Source organism: Podarcis pityusensis, assembly GCF_964106645.2.
Source record: "Podarcis pityusensis genome assembly, chromosome: 7".
Taxonomy (NCBI): domain Eukaryota; kingdom Metazoa; phylum Chordata; class Lepidosauria; order Squamata; family Lacertidae; genus Podarcis; species Podarcis pityusensis.
In genome coordinates, this window is record NC_138031.1 from 12,044,110 (window position 1) to 12,060,598 (window position 16,489).

At 46.3% G+C, this 16,489-nt stretch overlaps 1 protein-coding gene across 3 annotated transcripts in view; it reads left to right on the plus strand.

Moving 5' to 3' along the window:
* Positions 1 to 16,489, plus strand: part of CYRIB (CYFIP related Rac1 interactor B) — a 64,164-nt gene that overhangs the window by 5,767 nt on the left and 41,908 nt on the right. Inside the window, exon 1 of one of the 3 annotated variants that reach the window (XM_081012799.1) lies at positions 10,633 to 10,782. The exons of 1 other annotated variant lie outside the window; for it this stretch is intronic. The gene's annotated coding sequence lies outside the window, so the exon portion shown is untranslated. Of the gene's footprint in view, positions 1 to 10,632; positions 10,783 to 11,209; positions 11,382 to 16,489 lie in introns of those variants that run through there. One more of the 3 variants, XM_081012801.1, reaches the window with a different exon arrangement.

Below are 16,489 nucleotides of genomic sequence, written 5' to 3' on the forward strand. Positions count from 1 at the left end.
CTTCCATAATAGCTGGTTATGTGCTACACTATTCATGATACACAACACCCCAGGTTATATCAGCTACTAAACTTCGTTAAGCTGTGTGGAGTTGTTTCACAGTGGCTGTAGGGTTGCAGCTCAAACACTGATCCCCCTCTCTCTTTTTAATGTGTTTCTGGTTGTAATTATCCATGTGTTAGCATCCACCACATGCTAGGCTACTTATCGTAGGTTGAGCTGGTTAGATTTCATTTGGACAAAAGCAGATTATCGCCTTATGTCACAGCAGATGCTGGGCCTCAAGACTTTCCAGTCTTCCCTGTTTGCATTTCCAGATTCCTACATCTGTTGCCGAGATCCAACAGCCTCGGTTCTCTGTTAAACATGGGTCAGGCTGGCCTGCAAGTGGACATGGACTTGGGCTTTAGAGCAGGGTTAGAAACTCAGATATATAAGCTAATTGCCAAAGGAACACCCTAACCCTCATGGAATCCTAGAGTTGGAAGGGGACCCAAGGGTCATCTAGTCTAACCCCCTGCAATACAACCTGCGTTGCAGTCGCCACAACGGGAATACAGTCATACCTCGGGTTAATGTCACTTCAGGTTGAGCGTTTTCGGGTTGCGCTCCGCGGCCACACGGAAGTAACGGAACAGGTTACTTCTGGGTTTCGCCGCTTGTGCAGACGCTCAGAATGATGTCACACGCAGAAGCGGCAAATCGCGATGTGGGAACCATGTGTGAAAACAGTAAAGATCTAAGGATCCCCAGGTATTCATCTTCCACAACTTTGATGCTCGCCCTTTTTGGTAACCTGTCTTTAGGTTCCCATGTTGCTGCATCAAAATAGTCTCCCCATCAGACTGAAACTCTTGAGAACCCTCTCATGGCTTTTGCACCAACCATTTTCAAGGTGGTCAACACCATTGCAATGAGTTCCCTTTGTGGTGTGGTGTGTAGCATAGCAAGAATTCAGCTTCATTTCCCTTCTCTTGGGTGCAGTTTTCTGACGGTTGTGCCATAAAACCAGAAGTGGAATACTGACAGTTTGGACATCAGTTATTCCTTCCTCTCGGGGCTTTCCACTTTCTCCTTACAACAGCCCTGTGGTGTAGGGCAGTGTTAAAAATTACCCATGTGCCAGGCACATTTTGCAACTGGCGCAGGTCCATCAGATGTCAAGGAAATAAACAACTATCTGACTTTTAGAAGACACCTGGAGGCATGTCTAGGGAAGTTTATAAATGTTTGATGTTTTATTGTGTTTTTCATATTCTGCTGGGAGCCGCCCAGAGTGGCTGGGGAAACCCAGCCAGATGGGCGGGGTATAAACAACAACAACAACAACATGAGATCTCTGGATGCCAGATGGCAACTGGAGAAAGCAAAATGTCCCTTAGAGAATGATCTGCAATACTTTCCTTGAAGCTTGAATTTGTTTTATTCCAGATGCTTTTATCGGATGTTTTAATGTGTTGCCAACCGCTTTGAGGGTTGTTCTTTAAAATATAAATCGGCACAGAAATGAAATTATTAATAATGACAACAGCAGCAAGCTTCAGTGAGGAAAAATGGCGACAATTGTGGCGACAATAAACTAGGTTTAAAGTGCCATTTGGCGATTATATTATATCAATCAAGATCCTTTATTAGACATAGCAAACGACACATTATCAAACTGACACCGTATACAAACTGTGCAAAATATGAACTCAACATAACAAGGTTTGTCCCAGTCATATCTTTGACTCCAGAGAAAATCAGTTTGGATTATATCTGAGTTTCTAACACTGGACTATAAGGTCAGCCGGTGAGTTTCACGGCCAAGTGAGCTAGGTTAAGAGCTTTGAGAATTTAAAGGAGAAAAGTCTAGGGACACATATATATTGACCCATTCCGACATTCATAACGTGAGAATATTTTTTACAATGGTGAGCAAGGCAGCCAGGTAGGGTAAGTGAAGACAAGCAACAACAATGAACTATAACGTCGTTCACCACTCCTGCTCAGGCTGCTCAGAAAATGCATTTTGGTTCCTGAAATTCATTCCAATTGTGCGGACGAAGTAGAATGGATAGAATTCCACACGATGGGGCATTAGTGCGTGGAAAGAGTCCCGATCCAAGGATCCCCAGGCATGTACCTCTAGATGGTGCTGATGCGGCACTCATCTCATTTTATTGGCCGAGGGAGCCGGCGTACAGCTTCCGGGTCATGTGGCCAGCATGACTAAGCCGCTTCTGGCGGACCAGAGCCTTGCACGGAAACGCCGTTTACCTTCCTGCCAGAGTGGTACCTATTTATCTACTTGCACTTTGACGTGCTTTCGAACTGCTAGGTTGGCAGGAGCAGGGACCGAGCAACGGGAGCTCACCCCATCCTGGGGATTCGAACTGCCGACCTTCTAACTGGCAAGTCCTTGTTGTTGTTGTTGTTGTTTAGTCGTGTCCGACTCTTCGTGACCCCATGGACCAGAGCATGCCAGGCACTCCTGTCTTCCACTGCCTCCTGCAGTTTGGTCAAACTCATGCTGGTAGCTTCGAGAACACTGTCCAACCATCTCGTCCTCTGTCGTCCCCTTCTCCTTGTGCCCTCCATCTTTCCCAACATCTTTTCCAGGGAGTCTTCTCTTCTCATGAGGTGGCCAAAGTATTGGAGCCTCAGCTTCAGGATCTGTCCTTCCAGTGAGCACTCAGGGCTGATTTCCTTCAGAATTTATAGGTTTGATCTTCTTCCAGTCCATTGGACTCTCAAGAGTCTCCTCCAGCACCATAATTCAAAAGCATCAATTCTTTGGTGATCAGCCTTCTTTATGGTCCAGCTCTCACTTCCATACATCACTACTGGGAAAACCATGGCTTTAACTATACGGACCTTTGTTGGTCCTTTGTCCTAGGCCTGGCTAATTTCAAACACTGCCTAGGAGGCAATGGAAGCTGTGCTGGTGCCTGCGGATAGCAGGTGTTGGCAACCCCTGTGCTAAAGAGCAGGAGCCATTGGGGAACAGGCAAGCCCGAGTTCCGAGTTTCTGACGCAACAAGTGCAATGTTCATGCAGTTAGGTACTTGTGCGAATGTAAACCAGGTAAATATAGCAGCAGCATTGCATTTTTCCACCCCATGCAAATAGCTGCAGGAGGGGGGGGCACCTGGATCAAGACTCTGGCAGCACTGGCAGAGGAAGAGGAGTGTGGGGGGAGTGCACTGCCCTAGCAGTGCGATCCCAGCAGAGTGCCATAGCAGCGGCCCCCTCCCCCATGCTGAGCGCCCCGCCCCCAGGACGCACACCACCCCCACCCCCACCTGCTCTCCGCACCCCCAGTGCCGGAGCATGAAACTTCACCACTGTCTGGCACATCTGAAGTAATAATAATAATAATAATAGTAATAATAAATTATTATTTATACCCCGCCCATCTGGCTGGGTTTCGGCAGCCACTCTGGGTAGCTTCCAACAAAACACTAAAATACAATAACCTATTAAACATTAAAAGCTTCCCTAAACAGGGCTGCCTTCAGATGTCTTCTAAAAGTTTGGTAGTTATTTTTCTCTTTGACATCTGGTGGGAGGGTGTTCCACAGGGCGGGTGCCACTACCAAGAAGGCCCTCTGCCTGGTTCCCTGTAGCTTGGCTTCTCGCAGCGAGAAAACTGCCAGAAGGCCCTTGGCGCTGGACCTCAGTGTCTGGGCAGAACGATGGAGGTGGAGACGCTCCTTCAGGTATACAGGACCAAGGCCATTTAGGGCTTTAAAGTTCAGCACCAACACTTTGAATTGTGCTCAGAAACATACTGAGAGCCAGTGTAGGTCTTTCAAGACCGGGGTTATATGGTTTCGGCGGCCACTCCCAGTCACCAGTCACCTACCCTTCTACGTAGGGCTTCTTATCTGGATTTGCAGTGAGTGTGCCACGGCTGCTATTTTCTTAAAAAGGAACACAGCCATTAGCATTTGCATGAGTAATGTTGCTTCTCTGGCTAGGAGTAAAGGGCAGGAACTTGTGGGCTGCGGATTGTTCTAGGCTTGGGCTTTTGGTAGACCTGCCATTCTTTTAAGGTCTGAACCTGTCAAGCGTTGGGTGCCCTGGAAGTATTCTGGGTTCCTCCAGTCAATCGGAGATGGCAATCTGTTTTGCTTTCCAGCAAGGCAATAGATTAGCATGTTGCTCTTGAGCCAAGTGAAGCTAAAAGAGGGTTATTCATGCAGAGATGAATGCCTAGAGCATCCAAATGGCAGCAATACGGACACACTGGCAGGAACAGAAGCCACTGGGGGGGCAGGAAAAGCGAAAATAAAACCCCGATTGCTTCGTGTGGGAGGTGAAGAGGGGAGGTCACAGTCTGGATGGCGAGACCCTGCGGGTGACACATTCCCCCCAGCCTAGTCCTGAAGGATTGTGCAGCAAAACCACTCATATATTTACTAAGGTAATGTTGCCTTAAGTCTGGGCAAAAGGCCTGCGAATAAAATAAATGATATGGCAATTATGCTTTGTAATGTAGTACAGCTGGGAGCTGCGTTCGAATTAAACGCTGCTGAGCCGTGAATTTCACTGAGGGACCTTGGGCCAACATCTCTTCGCTTATCCTTCCTCGCAGGGATGTTGTGAGGACAGATGGAGGGGCTTCGTGAAGGACGGATGGGGCACCTGTGTGATTAATTCTACAAACTTGCTTTTTCCTTCAAACTGTTATTTACAGAGAAGACCCCTTTTTCCTGAATGCACAGGAAGCTGTCGTCTGCGGAGTCAGGTCTTTAGCCCATCTAGCTCAGTAATGTCCACACGGACCAGTAGTGACTCTCCGGGGTTTGGGGCAAGAGTGTTTCTGAGCCCTACTGAGTAATGCCAGGGATGGAACTGTGGACCTTTGCTTTAGCATGCAACACAGCCCTTTCCCCAAAGCACAGCTTACACCGAAGGAGGAGGAAACAGCGACAGGAAAGTAGTGCAGACAAAACAACTCTGCCAAGGTCAAAATGAGCTCACATCTAGCTGGGTATCTCTCGGGTTTTTCTTGATAACTGTGGTGCCAAAGAACTGAGAACAGCAAAGGGGTCCAGTGCTGAAGTCATATTTACTCCAAAGGGCCCTTCAGTGTAACTCTTTCCTCCTGTGGTTTCCAGAAGCAAACTGCCTTGTGGGAGAAGAAAAGGCTAACTCTACACAAATTTGGAGTGGATACGGTTGGATGGCGCCTTATATGCCTCCTTCCTGCAACTCCTGCAGCCAAGCTGGTGCCAAACGTCTTGCTCTGCTTTCCTTTGGACCACATCAGTGAGGCCGAGAGGGGGGTCTTGTTGTCTGGGCAGCCCAGGACCTCCAGGCACACTGCCCAGGCTTGCGCCCCAGAGGCTTGCTGACTTCACCCCAGGAGGCACACTCCATTGTCGCTCGAGACAGATGGATGCCAACAAAATTGGAACATATCCATCGGGTTTCGTAGCCATTCATAGCCTGGTCCTCCTTGAATCTGCCCAGTCTTCTTTTAAAGCCGTCCAAGGTGGCGCCGCTGCATCTTGTGGGATTAAATCCCATAGTTTTATTTGGAAGTGCTTCCTTTTCTCTGGCTTGTATCTCCTACTACAGTCACAAAAGGTAAAGGGACCCCTGACCATTAGGTCCAGTTGTGGCTGACTCTGGGGTTGTGGCGCTCATCCCTCTTTATTGGCCGAGGGAGCCAGCGTACAGCTTCCGGGTCATGTGGCCAACATGACTAAGCCACTTCTGGCGAACCAGAGCAGCGCACGGAAACGCCGTTTACCTTCCCGCTGGAGCGGTACCTATTCATCTACTTGCACTCCGACGTGTTTTCGAACTGCTAGGTTGGCAGGGGCATGGACCGAGCAACGGGAACTCACCCTGTCACGGGGATTCGAACCGCCAACCTTCTAATCGGCAAGTCCTAGGTTCTGTGGCTTAACCCACAGTGCCACCCACGTCCCTATACTACAGTCATACCTCGGGTTAAATATGCTTCGGGATGAATATTTTCGGGTTGCGCTCCGTGGCAACCCAGAAGTTGGTTGCGGGTTGCGTTCGCTTCAGGATGTGAACAGGGCTCCAGAACGGATCTCATTCGTGTCCAGAGGTACCATGTATTCTTCTTCATTGGATAACCTCGGGTTATACTATTATCCGAGACAGAAAAATGTCCATCTTACCATTTTTTAAAAAAACAAACCGAACAAACAAGCAAACAAGCAAGCAAACAAACAAACAAACAAACAAACAAGAAAGTCACCCAAACTTTCCTTTTAAGGGACTTGATCCAGCCTTGATCGTTTTGGTTGCCCACTTTTGAGATATATACTACAACCCTCGTTGTCCCAGACTTCCGCGCATGCTGACCGGGGCGGAGGCTGATGAGAGTTGGAGCCCAATGACACCTGGAGGGCCACAGGTCACCCACACCTGGTTTAGAAATGTCAAGCTCAGCTCCTCGGATTGTGCCACGCCACTGGTAAGCTGCACAGTCTGGTTTCCGGACGCCGTTGGATGGGTTTCATCATCGTGACCTAGTTGTAGCTTCTGCAAACTGGCAGTACATGGAGAGTAAGGGCTGAGAGGACCAAGGCTTGGCCTTGAGGACATCTTGCAAGTTCATGGCTGGGGTGAAATTTGAAGTGGGGGGGGAGGGATTCCATGCCCCTGCAGTTAGCATCTCTGCTGCACCAGCTCTCTCATTAAGTGCAGAAAAGCTCCAGAAGGCAGCCCAAGCCCCAATGGGACTACTTTCCTAATGCCATATATGTCGGAGACAAGAGCGAACTTACAGAGATCAAAGAGACTGACTAATCAAACCTTGGAGGTATCCAAAAATAAAATGAAATGAAATAGTGCTGAGCCTGTCAGCTGCTTCTGCATAGTAGGTTTACTTTCTTTCTTTCTAGAACAGGTTGCGTTTCCTCACTTTTAAGTTCTTGCAATCATAAAGCTCAATTTTCCTCTCTGTCTCTCCCTTTTATAACAGCCAGTAATGTTTATAACAGCCAACAAGTTTCCTCTGTTCCCTTTTACTTAGGCATTGGGGACGATGGGAAGGTCCCCATTAACCACTGTCCAGGCACAACAATATGCCAGATTTGCAATTGCTCTGTAATAATAATAATAATAATAATAATAATAATAATAATAATAATAATTTATTATTTATACCCCGCCCATCTGGCTGAGTTTCCCCAATCGAGTGTTAAAAACAATACAGCATTGAATATTAAAAACTTCCCTAAACAGGGCTGCCTTCAGATGTCTTTTGAAGATGAGGTAGCTGCTTATTTCCTTCACATCTGAAGGGAGGACGTTCCACAGGGCGGGCACCATTACCGAGAAGGCCCTCTGTCTGGTTCCCTGTAACCTCACTTCTCGCAATGAGGGAACTGCCAGAAGGGCCTCAGCACTGGACCTCAGTGTCCGGGTAGAACGATAGGGGTGGAGACGCTCCTTCAGGCAGAGTATCGAGGCCGTTTAGGGCTTTAAAGGTCAGCACAAACACTTTGAATTGTGCTCGGAAATGTACTGGGAGCCAATGCAGATCTCTCAGGACCAGTGTTACGTGGTTCCGGCGGCTCTGTAGAAAATATGGATCAGCCTCCCATATACTCACACATAATATCTCCTTATGCCGTGTTTATTTTTACGGTGCTCCTAGTTGCTGTTCCTTAAGCCAGTGGTATGAAGCCTATGGCCCTCCAGATATTATTGGACTACAGTTATCATCATGCCTGGTCGTTTGACATGCTGGTTGGGGCTGATGGGGATTGGAATCTAACATTTGGAGGGTCACAAGGTCCCTGCCTGTGCCTTTTAACTGCTTTTCAGTTGGAGGGTGGGTTACAGTGATGTATTGCAATTGGTGCCTGGGCCTCCTCTCTCTCTGACCCCATTTCCAAGTACCGTTGGTGAAATCAGGTCGGAAATATCAAATATGCAGTTTGAGCCGGGGGCATCTTTCTGATTGAAAATTGTAGAACTACAAGCTTTCTTGGTGCTGAGAAATCTCCCTGTCTGAAGATAATGAGGTTGCTGGGTCAGTGAAACTATTATGGCCTGGCATTGGTGCGATACTGCACCAGCCATTTGGGATTTGCAAGTTATTAACTGAAGGAGATACAAACCTAGACAGCATCTTAAAAAGCAGAGACATCACCTTGCCAACAAAGGTCCGTATAGTTAAAGCTATGGTTTTCCCAGTAGTGGAAGTGCTCACTGGAAGGACAGATCGTGAAGCTGAGACTCCAATACTTTGGCCACCTCATGAGAAGAGAAGACTCCCTGGAAAAGACCCTGATGTTGGGAAAGATGGAGGGCACAAGGAGAAGGGGACGACAGAGGACGAGATGGTTGGACAGTGTTCTCGAAGCTACCAGCATGAGTTTGACCAAACTGCGGGAGGCAGTGGAAGACAGGAGTGCCTGGCGTGCTCTGGTCCAGGGGGTCACGAAGAGTCGGACACGACTAAACGACTAAACAAACTGCAGGAGGTGCTTGAGATGCCAGCGGAGGGTTGCCACAGTTTGACTCCTCCGTGACAGAGCTCCTGTGCTGTTTTCAGTAGCAGGGCAGGTGGAAATTAAACAGGTGAAGCAATGCTCAGCCTGGCGTTGAAGACATCACCTGTTTTGATTTTCCGACAAGCTCACCTGTCAAAGAAACAGCAGGGATGTGGCAATCCTAAATCAGCCAATGATGCCCTGATTTATTATGTATTCTTGAGATTTATTATTCACCAAAAGGTCCGAGGGTGGGCGGCGAAGTACCACAATACAAATAAAGCCACAATAAAATCACGAGACGTAATAAAAACAGCAGCAAATCAGTGTGGCACAACTGATGGAGATAACTGAACTTATTCATAGACGAGGCAGCCAAGTAAGTATTGTCACTTACCCGGAGACACCCTCTCATGTGGTGCTTTTATAGCAGAATGGGAAACTTGTGACCCACTAACCAGCGTGGCCGAAGGTCAGGGATGATGGGAGTCCCATAACATCCAGAGAGCCACCCTTTCCTTGGGCTAAAACCAGAGGCTGCTTAATACTGTACCCAACATGCAGATGTGTGCAATAGAGCTCTGGTGCCATTTGATTAAATGAAAAGCTGTTTGGGAGAGGAGAAGGCTGTTTTAAGTTTTGCCAACTGGGCAAGCCTGTGGCTACTACTGGCACAAATAGCTGTTCAGTTGTGCAGCTGGTGCTCTGGGCAACTGCTTGTGCCTGGATTCAGACAACCAAAGACCCCTCTAACCTGGAGTTGGTCCTAGGGAAGGGATTTAGCTTTTGCCTATCTCTCCCCCGTCCCCCCGTCTTCTATGTTTGGGGATTCCACCACTCCAAAGCATTAGCCTCAGTTCACCTCCTCAGTGAGGACTTGCCCCTTGAAAGACCCACACTGGCTCACAGTACGTTTCCAAGCACAACTCAAAGTGTTGGTGCTGACCTTTAAAGCCCTAAACAGCCTCGGTCCACTATATCTGAAGGAGCGTCTCCACCCCCATCATTCTACCTGGACACTGAGGTCCAGCGCCAAGGGCCTTCTGGCGGTTCCCTCACTGCGAGAAGTGAGGTTACAGGGAATCAGGCAGAGGGCCTTCTCGGTAGTGGCACCCGCCCTGTGGAATGCCCTCCCACCAGATGTCAAAGAGATAAACAACTACTTGACATTTAGGAGACATCTGAAGGCAGCCCTGTTTAGGGAAGCTTTTAATGTTTGAGGCATTGCTGTATTTTAATATTATGTTGGAAGCCGCCCAGAGTGGCTGGGGGAAACTCAGCCAGATGGGCAAGGTATAAATAATAAATTATTATTATTATTACTTGTTGGGGTTATTCTTGTGACTTCAGGTAGCAAAAGGCGCAATGCATCTTCAAGCGGATGGGTGGCTGCCCAGAAGAAGCAGGCGAGGGGTCTAGCTAGGGAAGTTTGCCTGGCATGCCAATATCCTCAGAGAGCGAAGTTTCTTTGTTTTGTTTTTCCACGTTGCCTCCTTTTCCTAAACTAAACCAATCATTGCTAGCACTTCTTCTTGAAACATGCCATGAATGAGGCTCGTGGCTGGAAGATGCCGGCAACCCAGGAGACTGCGCCAGCTTTTGCCATGTGCTCTCTGCACATGCACAGGAACACCCGTGTGTGCTCTCCAAACCGTTTGGAAAGAGGGAAAATCGAAGCTATAAATGCAAGATATAGATACAAAGATTTACCCACACGCACAGTTTTAATTCTATTAATGTTTCAATGGATTCTTTAACATGATTTTTTTTTTTTGGAAAAAAGGTTAGCTGATCTTTAGGCAGCGCATAAATAAATACGAAATATTATTAATTTTAACCATATCGTTCAAATCCTCTCCATTTTAATCAGGTGTTGAGGGGGTGTGTGGAAAGCCCCAGGCGATCCCCTCCCGAAATCATCCCGAGATTTAACCGCTTTTAAGAGAAAACGGATTAGAGGGACTAATCCCGTCCGCCCGCCCGAGCCGAGAAACATAAAGATCACCTGCGGGCGCGTTTCTTTTTTATGTTTTAGGTTGCCGCGCCGAGCGAGCATGCGCAGTAGCGTCGGCCGCCGCCGGCGACCCGTTGCCGCCGCCGCCTCCAGAGCGAGCCCGCCCTGCCTAGCCCGGTACATCCGGGTCACTGCGCGGAGTGGGCGGGGGGGCCGCGCGCACGCGCGTGACGCACGCCCGGCGGCGCTTGTCGTCTCCTCAGCCGCCTCCTCAGCCTGGTCCTTGCGGGCGCCGCCGCTGCTGCCGCCTCCCCACATCGGTCCCTCCCCTCAGCTTCGGGGGAGGGGGGCAGTGCGGTGAGTATTATCCGTTAAACGTGGGAAGGGGGGAGGAAAGTGGGGGGAAAACCCTTCCCTCACAACCGGCCCCCCCCCCCCGCCGCGCGCGCAACCAACCGCCACCCCCCTCAGTGTGTGAGCTGCGCTCGCTCCTGATTGGCTCGCTTCTCAGGGAACGCTGCGTCCCGCCCCCTCGGCACATGGGCTGGCCCCGCCCACCTTCCCTCCCTGCGCCGATCGCGCGCCTCTTCCTCTGTCTCCATGGAAACCGCCTCCTCGCCCCTCTCCCGCCCTCTTGCTTTCCACGTGGGTCTGTTTCGGATTTTTTTCCCCCCGCCTCGTGGCTCCGCTCCTCTTCCTTTTCCTCCCCCCCCCCCGACTTCCAATCCCTGATTTTCTCCTACGCGCTTTCTGCGTTACTACATCCCTTGGCGGGCGGGGGGCATTTCTCAAGCGTACTTGTTCACAGGTTTCCCTTCTAATGGAGGATACTGGAATAAGTTAGTAGAACCTCCGCAGAAGGAAGAGAGTCTTGGAAGCCCAGCCTTCTCCCCCGATGGCTTTTTAAAAATGATGGTTCACTGGGTTTGTGTCAGAGGATCTGAAAGATAAAGGAGGCAAGTGCATAACTGGAATGTGACATCCAGTGCTCTTTTAAAATGTGTGGGTTTTTTTGGGGGGGGGGTGTTGGGTTGTTTCGTTTTCGTTTTGATTAAGTATTTAGTGTTTCTATATTGTGATTTTCTCCTGTGAACCGCCCTGAGACCTCCCGGTATTGGGCGGTATACAAATCAATAATAATAATAATAATAATAATAATAATACTGTAATGATAATAACAACCTGCCCATTCCCTAACTTTTGACAGCAGAATCCTTCCTCCTAGTCCTCTTATCTTGATTTAGCATAACTGCATAGATCCCCCCCCCACAGTCTCATTTTCCTAAGGTCCTTATACTTATTATTCCTCCTCCTCCATATCATTTCTGTTCCTATCCTCATGTTCCTATTTTCCTGTTCCTATTAGGATGTAACCCCCATTCAGTTTACTAGCAAATAAGTCCCATTGAATGAATTGGAGACTACTTCAAAGTAGACCTGTTTTGACTGCATGCTCCCTCCCTCCAGGTAGATCTGATCCCATTTGCTCTCTGCATTCTCCCTATTTTCCAATGCAAAACAATTTCTTACCTCCCTCTAAAACCCCACACACTCCTTTGCATAGATTAAGGTGACAGTATGTACTTTTCCCTCCCAAAATTCAAGTTGCTTCTCCTTCTTTTCCTGTCTCTTGTAGTTGTGTGGCCTGTCTGTATTTCATTTGATTCCCTTCCCTTCCTCCTATATCTGTAGGTGGATCTGACTTTCAACCCCTCTCCTCCTTGTACCCTGCCACACCTGTCATGAAGATAAATAAGGCAGAAACGATAAAGCATTTTGCATACTGGAATGAAAGTTCAAAATGGAATGTTCCATTCATACTGGAATGTGTTGTTAGAAATCAATGGTCCCAATACATCTGTCTTCACCCCAGTACTTTAACCCCAGTTTAATGCCAGCAGTTGGCTGTTCAGTGTTGTTAAGAATCTAGGACTCTGAAATGCCTCACCTTGTGCCCTCTATTAATTGCCACATGATTTTATGACTACTAGCTTAGAAGGCTATTAAAGAAGAAGATTAGATAGCTTTACCAGTAGCTATTAGGGGTTGTATAATTCTGTCAGAGGATGAGTGCAAACAGGGAGCGGCTCTTTCCACATCCTTGGGAGAGGCAGCTGGCTGGTATTATTGAGAGTGGTAGACTTGGTAGACTTCTTGTCTGATCCAGAAAGGATATTCCTATGCTCTTACATAGGCACTACTTGTATAATAAAAGTAATGCACTAATTATATTGTAAAGAGAGCTCAGAAAAACCTGGGTGCACAGCTTGAGCACATAGAAGTATCTAAAAATTGAATGCCAGTAATATTGATCCCCCCCATGTAGTTGTTGCTTAGTTGTTTAGTCGTGTCCAAGTCTCTGTGACCCCATGGACCAGAGCACACCAGGCACTCCTGTCTTCCACTGCCTCCCACTGCCTCCTGCCTTCCACTGTCAAACTCATGTTAGTAGCCCCCATGTAGTACAAGCATCTAACTTTGTACTGTATTACCATTTTAAATGATGCCTTTAAAATAGAAATTCAAGTTGTCACTTACATCTAGACTTTTGTAATGCTTTCTGGGTCTGCTTGTTATCTCTGTTAAGCTTTTCTGTTGTTTTGTCTAGAGAGGCCTTTCTTGAAACTTAACTTTTTCCCATCCACTTAGGATTCTGTGTCTCCTACCTGTGCCTTCTGATTTCATTCTCATCTTTTGGTGCCTACTTCCCACAAACAGAATTGAGTAAATGCATTGCTTTCTTCCCATATGAACTACTTCAGTTTCCTAAATACTTTTTGCTCTTTCTGCGTTCAACCTCTTGTGGCCACTCTGAAGAAATATTTCACAAAAAAGAATAAATATATGGTTAACTGTCTTGATAACAGAAAAGTCCAGATTTCCTTTTACCAACAGTGAAGAGCTAATACGAATTCATTACTTCTGTACTGTTTTGAAAGAAGCTAATAAGATATGTGGAGCCACAGGACAGAGGATCTGAAAGTCACACAACTCAGCCTGCCCTTGAAAGGGTTTCCCATATCTTAGTCCCATGGCAGATTAACGTTCATCATTTGCAAGGAAGGGTGGGTTCCAAGTGTCAAAATAGATGGCCTGAAAGAAGTAGAATACCCCACCCCCAATATCTATACTGATATACAAAGGTAATGTTTATTCAGCGCAGTCAGTCAGACAAATGGCACTTTTCAAACCTGATTCCTTCTTCTTAACTTCATGAAGCTGGTGAGACCTGGACAGAGGGCCTTCTTCAATTGCAAAACTCTGCATATGGTTTCAACGTATTATCTGATTGGTTTTAATTGTGGTGTATTCTGTCTTACCAATTTTTAATTTTCTTAGGAGTTGTGAATACTGTAGATGGCATACAGAGACTATTAAAAAGTTGCTCTTAGCACAAAAACACAACTTTGTAACAGTAAGCCTTCCTAGGAGTGGTTTTTCTATGTCCTGACTAGTGCAGCAGCTCTACAGACCACCTGATCAGACAGTCCATAGTGCTTTGGGGAAAGTATTTATTTCACCTATTGCTTTTTGATGTGTACCAGAGGTAGCTGTTAATTTTGTGTTCTGTATCTGATCTCTGTCCAGAGAGCAGGAGAGGATAAAGTGAGGCAAAGGGTGGTGAACTGGTAGGAGGGAGACTTTGCAGACATAGTAAGAATAGTTATTTGAAGGTAGAAAAGCCAGTGTGTTGCCAGATGCAGGAGGAGAACATAGCACAAAGGCAGGTGTGAGAGGATAGGACACAGTATGGGGGCTAATTGGTTGGCAAGGTGGAGAAAGTGAATTAGGCAGAGGTGAAGATTTGGAGATCTAGGGGTTTGAAGTTTTACAAGAAAACCAATGAAGAACTAGCATGGGTATTAAAAGAGGGACCCATTACTAGTTAAAACGAACTCTTCTGCAGTTCTTTCAGCTTACATTGATATGTTAAGTTGCTGTGTTTTCCGGTGAAAACTCAACTTCGCTTCACAAAGTTGTGTTAGTGTCATGAAGTCAGTGAATCACAAATGGCTATTTACATGTCTTCTCTACACAAAAATAATCTTTTCTAGCACAGAAACCATGAGTTGTCCACTGCTGTTCAAAGACGTTTAACAGAGGGTTTCTAAAAACCTGGCTTTAATATTTTAATTCTATATGCAAACTCCTGGTGCAATGCTGTTCTCCTCTCTGACTGTCCCACCCTCCCTTTGGTCTTGTCCTCTTTGTATTGGTTTGGACCACTCCCTTGTTTCAACAACCTTTCCTAGGAACCTCCATAGCCCACATTTTTCTAACTCCTGCCTTTTTCCTTTCCTAGGCTTAGTCTGTCTTTGTTGTGTCCTGACTGCCTATGTTACTAAGGTTTATTATCTGAGCACCTAAGCAGGATCACAGCAGCTGATCCAGTAGCAACCCAGAAGCCCCTCTGACCGCCCAACCACAGCTAATCAATCCCCCTACACTTCATCATAATTAATGCCACATTAAAATGTTAGTATATTATTATATATTTTTATCTTCTGGACACTTTGTTTTTTTCAGCATTGGGCTTCTACCTGTGAGACCTGGGAACAGATCCCTGCTGAATCACTAACCCAGAATTGATTTGCCAGCAAATAATTCAATTTTGCCCTCATTTCCCTTCCGTTGCTGAAATGAGGATATGATTAGGGAGGAGCAAAAATTGTGAAGATTGTAAGAGGGACGGTGAAAATGTAAATGATGATAACTAGTAAGCAGCAGAACTTGAGTAAGCTGTTCATTTTATTTTATCACATATTTATGTTGCTTGCTGCTCAGGAGACCACAGTCATATTGGAGGTAATTCAGATGGCTTTTATACCTCACTCTTAAGGCCAATTCAGTCTCCAGGAGCTTTTTTGCAGTAGCCCTCGGTCTTTAAATGGATACTGCTTGCAAATTCCACGGGGGATGTGGATGATCTGTTCAGCCCTAAAAATGTATGGATGTTCTCAGCAGTTTAACTCTATTGCAAGACAAGATGGCATGTAATTGCATACTCCATTAAAGATGCAAAGGAACCTGACTCCACTGCTGCTCAGGAACTGCTCTCCTTAGCTTGAAGTGTTAGTTAAGTTAATTCCTCAAGCACAGTGTGCTATTTCTGCTGCAAGCTGCTTAAATTTCTGCATCAGGGTCTTTAATTTTTTTTGTCAGTGTTACAGCACTGTGTTGTCTATGCCTGCAGAGAGTAAAAGGAGCTGATTGCTGAGTATAATTTTACCTGTTCTGTAAATGTAAATTCACCTGGTTATCTATGGCATGTAAGAATCTCCTACATCTTTTAGCCCAGAGATGGAAGGAAGACAAAGTTCCTACCAGAGAAGAATGCAGACCAAGCTGATGGACTCTGCAGAGATGGCGAAAATGACTGGGAAAATCAGAAACCGAGATTTTAATAAAGAATGGGGGAAATTTATAGTTTATCTAGGAGACCACTGTAAGCAGTTGAACTCTTTGGCAGGATTTTAAAAACACTTGTAATGTAATAAGAATGATGGATATAGTGGAGTATTTTTAAAAATGGAGTGACTTAAAATATGCAGAGGAAAAGGATTAGCAACGGAAAGCCATGGAGAGGTGGAGGGAAGTCCAAAGATTTGGGGGAATCTTTGTGTATTTCTCTTTATTTCTGGTTATGAATGTAAATTTTAATTTGTAAAATCAAATAAATAAATTATATATAAAAAAGACGTAATGGCAGCTGGGGGAAAAAAATCTCCAAGTGACCATTTCTGTCGGTGTGCATGCTATGTGTTCGGATTCTTCTGTCTAGTAAGTAGTCCAAATTCCCAGTCACAAGTGACAGCCCAATGAAGATTGTCTACCCTACTGACATGATTTGCTAGAAATGTGACTTACCCTGTGTAGTTGTAGTAGTAGTAGTAATAATAATAATAATAATTTATTTGTACCCTGCCCATCTGACTGGGTTGCTTCTATGTGCAATAAAGCTTTTTGCTAAGACATGTTGTTGCTGGTTCCAGAAGAAACAATTTGGTTGTCTCTTGCATAGCTCCATGGCCCTTTTGTAGCCCAAGTATTTGGAAGTGATTTC